We start from the raw sequence: 6,236 nt of genomic DNA, 5'->3' as shown, positions 1-6,236 counted from the left end.
AATTTATGATATTTAATGAATAAATAATTGACTATTAAAATAATCCATGAATAAAATGTTTAATAGAATAAACTTTAGATTAATATGATTAATTATTTTTCGTATTTAAGAAAATCTTAGAAATAAATTTACTTTAATACTGAGTACTCTTAAATTGCATGCAAGGTATTTCAAAATATGGATTTAGATTTCTTAAGTTCCATTAAAAAGTATGTAGCTTAATTTTTAGGAGAAAAACTAAATTACAATATTCATAAAATACAAGTGTGGAATCTTCATATTAGAGAAGAACATAAAAATAAACCTTGAGTTGAAGAAATAAAGGTGGTTTAACTCTACAGCTAGGTCATGGCAACTAGGAAACTTAAGTCAGTCATCTTGGCACACATGGTCCTCATGGCAACTAGGTCATTTATTGGGATCATCTTGGCAACTAGGTTAGTAATCCTTGCACACATGGTTATCTTGGCAACTGTGTCAGTAATTGAGGACATCTTGGCACAAATGTTTCTCATGGAAAATAGGTCAGAAATGGAGCTCTTGGCAAAGTGTTAAAGTGTCCAGTACAGTGTCCGTTGAAGTGTCCAGTACAAAGCCTAGTGTTAAAAATATAAAATGCCTTTACTGTCACGGCAAAATTAACATAATAATTAGTTAGAGATGCAATGTTCAATATCGGTGCATCGAATCAAGTTTTATTGCAGTCAAATATTCGATAGAGTTCATTTGAGTTAGAACTATTTGCCAAAAGACTTTGAGCCGAATTCATTAGACCTCCCGATCGTTATGAGCAGATTTAATTAGCAGACTTTAAAAACTACCCCTCCCCCTCTAAAAAACTAAAAAGGTGAAATAAGTTTTTAAGGTAAGGCACAATATTAACGCAATTAACACCCGTCCTAACGAGTTAAAAAATTAAAAAACTTGAAAAACTTACCTAGCTTATGTGAAATGCTACCCAGGATGATGCTCACACACCCCTCCCCCTCCTCCCCCATAGTAACATGTGTGGGAGACCCCAAAACATTCTTAACTAATTGCAGTAAACCAAGTTTTCAAGAAACTGAAACTCCCTTAAGGTACGAGACTGGCTTCAACATATTTTAACAAAGGCTAAATTTAATTTGTTAGCAAGGATCCGAAAATTAAAAATTTATGAAATATATTTCAAAACAAATTAGCTCAAAAACTACGAATACTCCCATGCCGAAACCTCGACAACAAATTATAATGCATACATTTCAATATAATTTCTCTAGATTAGTGTAATTGCATGAGTTTTGAACTGAAATTCTTTTTAAAATGAAATATAACTAAATATATTATTTATGAATATTGAATCTTCGCGAAGAAAATTTTTAAATACACTTAAAACGTAAAAAAAAAAATAATAATTCACTCATACCCTAGCTTTTAGTGCAAATAATGGATAACATACAAATCTACAAAAATTTCAAATTTTGTAATAAACTGTCGTGATAAAAATTTCAAAATCCACGTTTAGAAAAGTTCAACTTAAACGTTCATAAAGTTCATTGAGTAAAAAATTCGAAAGTCTTAAAAATATAATTCAATCAAATGAAAATGTTTAAATAATCTAAAAAAAATAATGTTTATTTTTCAGGAGTCTACTTCCGGCTATATTTGTCAGCACTCGAAAAAACTAATCAAACACCATTTATTAAAATTGACATCAAAAACTTAGATATTTTGGAAAGCTAATTAACCAAGTCCAAACATAAATAATGAAAAATTCAAATTTCCGTCGAAATTTTTTCTTTTCACCCAGTTGGATACCAGAATAATTTAATTTTTGAAATAGATTTCAACAATAACTTTCACAATTCAATCTCGGATCAAACACTGTATTAGAGTTTAAATACACAAAATAAAATTTATATTCAACAATTTCTTAACGAGATCAAAATACTTACCCATCTATAAACTTTAAAGTCATAATCAGTATTCTGCTGCTTTCAATCTAGCATTATTAACTATCTGTAGTAGAGTATCAAGCTGTAAAGTCATAATCAGTATTCTGCTGCTAGGTATATTCTTTCAAACTAGCATTAGTTACTTCCTGTGGTAGAGTATCAAACATCAATTTCAAGGAAATCACTGTAGCTTCTTGGATTCTGCAATAAATAAGAAAATGTAATTAAAAATATAATCGTTTAATATGGTTACGTTTCATTAGTTAAATATTTAATGCTGTGTACACAGTGTCATAAGAATTACGGAAAAACTATTAACCCCCTGAAAAAGTATCTTACTAAAAAGCTAAAAACATGTAACAATTTAAAGGTACTTTTATGTCAATACAAATATATTGTTTAATAATAATTTAAAGCAATATTTTCAATTTCTTAAATTTAAAATGACGTAAAACTTATAAGTCTCGTTTGAATAACACTATTTTTGATCAAGTATTTTCCTCAAACCAAACCTGTTAAATTTCGTAGCTGTTTGCTTAGAAATTGGTATCCTTGGTGGCAGAGAGGATGTTTTTGGCTTTATATAGTACTTTCACCAGGAGCGAACACTTTGTTCTGCCTACATCACATAATAACCGACCATTTCGCTATCTTTAGGAAAAGCATGTGAACAAGGTTGCTATTTGGCTATCTCAAGACAAAATTATTTATTTCACAATCTATGTGCATTTTTTTAACATTAAATATTTCATAAATTTGATGATACTTCTCTTTTGAGTTTGTCCTTTAAGATATTTGCTGGGAAAAGAGCAGTTTAAATTTAAAATATATTTAATTAGCTTGAGTAACGAAAGGTATAACAGAATTCACTGCATGTGCTTGGCACGCATTAAGGGTTGTCTCAATTTCAAGAGCGGAAATGTTTACTCCCTCTTACTCCCTCGATGAAATGAACACAGCGTCCTGGTGAACGCACTATACCTAAGGGCCGTTGACACTCGACGTTATGTGCATACAAAACATTCGTTAAATGAAAAAGTGCACTTTAAGAATTTTAAAGGTGCTTTACTTCAAGTTAAATCTTTTAGACACATTTTAAAGCTATAGACTTCGTATTCGTAAATTTGCCATTTACCATAAATTTCGCACTAACCTTTCACTGATAGGCCTGTTAGTACGATTAAGACAAGTGAAAAGATGATCCCTACAAAAACATTAACTTAATATAACATCACCAGCTTAAAATTATAACGACATTTATATGAAAACCTGAAGTTGAATGCGAAAATGTCTATAAACCGAATATGTAGATTTTCCCCAAAAAATTATTAAAATTAAACTTTTAATTATAAAAATAAACAAATGATTATAATAGGTAAATACCGGTGCTTCTAAGCAAAAGCCATCGTAAACTTTTAAACATATGTTCTCGTACAATGAACATAAGATTTTTAAATGTTCAATTTGTAGAAAATATAAAAGCAATCATAACTAAAACAAATCGAAATATTTTAAGTTTTTAAATTTGCTGCTGAACATTGTATACTTATAAGTAATGTATCACTAATATTAGATTAATATTAGTCTCAAATTCAGAAAAGAAAGAATTTAAAGACTTAATATTTTTGCACATCTTAAGAACAATTCTTTTCTAGTCCGAATTTTCGAATGACATTAACTGTTTAGAATTTTAAATAAGTTTTCGTCAGAAGTTATGAAAAATGGCTCGATACAGATAGTTACCGAACAGAATTCCATATTGGTGTTCTTAGCTTAGCTAAGTTGGGCTACGATGGAAATTTAAAGTACGCAGTAACCTCCCGAATAAACGCGCCTTTTAGAAATTTGCAATGCTGTACGCATTTAAGTAAGAAAAAACACATAAAATTAAAATTAGTCAACGATGATTCTAAAACCTTTAGTACACAACCAGTAAATTACATACAACAATCTGATTTTATGTTTCAGTGTGATATTATTTAACACATTTAACCGAAATTAACAAATAGTTTTCAGATTTTAATGCCTTGGGGTAAATGCTCTATTAAAATACAGTAGAATCTCCCTATACAGAGAATTTTAATCTGAAAGTTGCGCAACACTTTAATGTTTTCAATACTAATAGATCAACTTTCTAATTTTCATAAATTTCGAAGAAAGTTAATACAGTTAGAATCTCTCAACAAACAAATTAGTTATTCACCTCAGGAATTATACAATTGAATTAGGAGCGAAATTGTCCGACGAAATAACAATTAAAGGAAAAACTTATTTTACAGCAATCCTGTATTTCGTATTGATTTACTTCGAATTTATTTCTGAAAGTTGAGATTATTTGCACAACTGCAAACAAACTACTTAACTGAATAACGAAATTAAACGGTGTTACCTGGTCCAAGGGAAAACAGAAGGGGAGGAAAGATACCAAGATTTACGAGGGTTATGAAACAATAAAAATTCTGTGCAATTAAATGTTTTCTATTTAGGTTGACTGTAAGGCGAAAATAATATTTAAAAAATGCTGTGCTATGTCACGTGACAGCGAGTCTTACGCTTTAAGGGTTTTTAATAATGTAAGCGGTAATTACAGACAGATTCTGAATTGTCGGATAAAAATTTTGATTTGGAACAGAATGTGTTACCTTAAATATTAAAATTTGTACTGAAATAACAGTACATTACTGAAGAGGCAGAATTCATTAAAAACTGTCATTTTATTAATACCGTGTGTTTTATTTAAATAACACTAAATATGCCATATTGTATGTCCTAGTTCTTTGGTTTCAAAGCATCTAGATACCTCAAATAGTTTTCTAATTTTAAAGAATGCGAATTCAATAAACTGTTTTTCCCTGTACGCTTGAATTTTAGAGTGAAACAAGCTTAAGACTTGATTTAGTATATTTTAATCATAGCAGACAAAATCGAGATATGAGCAAACAATTTTATAGATTCGATATAAATTTTATTAGATCATTTGTTTTAAAGTTTGGCCTAAACTTTTAGATTACGTGTATTTTAATCGTAGACTATATTTTGAAACTGGTACATTTACTTCAACAGATTCTCAAATATTGCGATAACAATCAGGTATCTGAAAATTTTTTTGGTGGAGATTTAACGAGTATTTAATTAGTAAAATACCAAAATAAAATTTGATATTAAGTTCTATTAATCTAAATATGGTTTGTCTGCGAATCGAACGTCAAGCATTTTAGTTTAATTCTCGGAATTTAATTTTAATTTCAAATTTTAAACAGGAACTTTAAAAAAATCAGTTTCAATATTACATCTTTACATTTTAGCTGGTGTACCGGACAACAGTTTGAAGCAAAAACACCGCCGGCTAAAAGTTGAAACCATTTGCTCAACTGCAGCAAGCAAACTAATTAGCTGAATAACTAAATTAAACTGTGCTACCTGGTCAAAGAAAAGAACAGAAGGGGTCAAAAGACACTCAGTAGTATGGGAGTTGTGAAATATAAAATCTGAGAGACCTAAAAACCTAACTTGATTGCAAAAGACATTTTTTTTTTACCAAATTCAAGCTTATGCAAGTTAAATTAGTTTAAGAAATGTTGGTATACATTAATCTTTATTAAACTGTTAATCATAAATAGTTCAAATTAGTGGGATTAAAAATATTTAGAGCAAAAAAAAATTATGCAACTCAGTTTAGCATAGCGAGTTAATACCGTATGTATGAAATATACATACGTATACAAATTTATAAATATACGATATTTCTTAATATTGAGAGGGAATTCTCCGTACAGTTTCAAACAAAAACGAGCTTCGAAAATTCAATATTGGAGGACACAAAATTTTAAAAATTAAATTTAGTATTTGTTAGTTTTATTTTAATCATGCTCAAAAAATACGAAGAAAAATATTTTTTAAAATTATCCAAGTGAGTCAATTATTAAAACAGGTATACTAATCTTTTTGAAAAAGTAATCACAAATTATGGAGAATTAAAGCGTACCACTAATAATCACGAAAAACTTAATTGCAAAAAGTATAAAAATTAGAAAAACTTACTTTAAATCAAGAGAAAAGTCATCTATAAACGAGCATCAAAATATTGGTAATAAAATTATTGCTTGAAGATCTTCAGAACAAAACTAAGTCTTTGGATGAAGGCCTTGAAGAAAATTTCAGGCATAACGGTATCCATCTTAGTATTAATAATTAGACTAAACACACAAGACTACGATTTTCAAATGACACAGTTCGAAGACTTTCGGTCGTTGTAGTGGGACTGGGCGTACGGCCCTTACAGTTCGGAGACAGGAAGAGCTC

The 6,236-nt window shown here is 29.4% G+C and overlaps 1 long non-coding RNA gene across 1 annotated transcript; it reads right to left on the bottom strand.

The window, feature by feature from the left end:
* Positions 1 to 254: 254 nt before the first annotated feature.
* Positions 255 to 6,236, bottom strand: LOC147816067 (uncharacterized). Its single transcript, XR_015431650.1, has 3 exons — positions 5,976 to 6,236; positions 1,935 to 2,135; positions 255 to 596 (listed from the first exon to the last, which is right to left on the bottom strand). It is a non-coding gene; the product is annotated as an uncharacterized LOC147816067 (long non-coding RNA).

Source organism: Parasteatoda tepidariorum, chromosome 2, assembly GCF_982258835.1.
Source record: "Parasteatoda tepidariorum strain Cologne lab strain chromosome 2, Ptep-v5.0, whole genome shotgun sequence".
Lineage (NCBI taxonomy): Eukaryota > Metazoa > Arthropoda > Arachnida > Araneae > Theridiidae > Parasteatoda > Parasteatoda tepidariorum.
The sequence above is the reverse complement of the archived record's forward strand: the minus strand, read 5'-3'. Positions and strand labels throughout refer to the sequence as shown.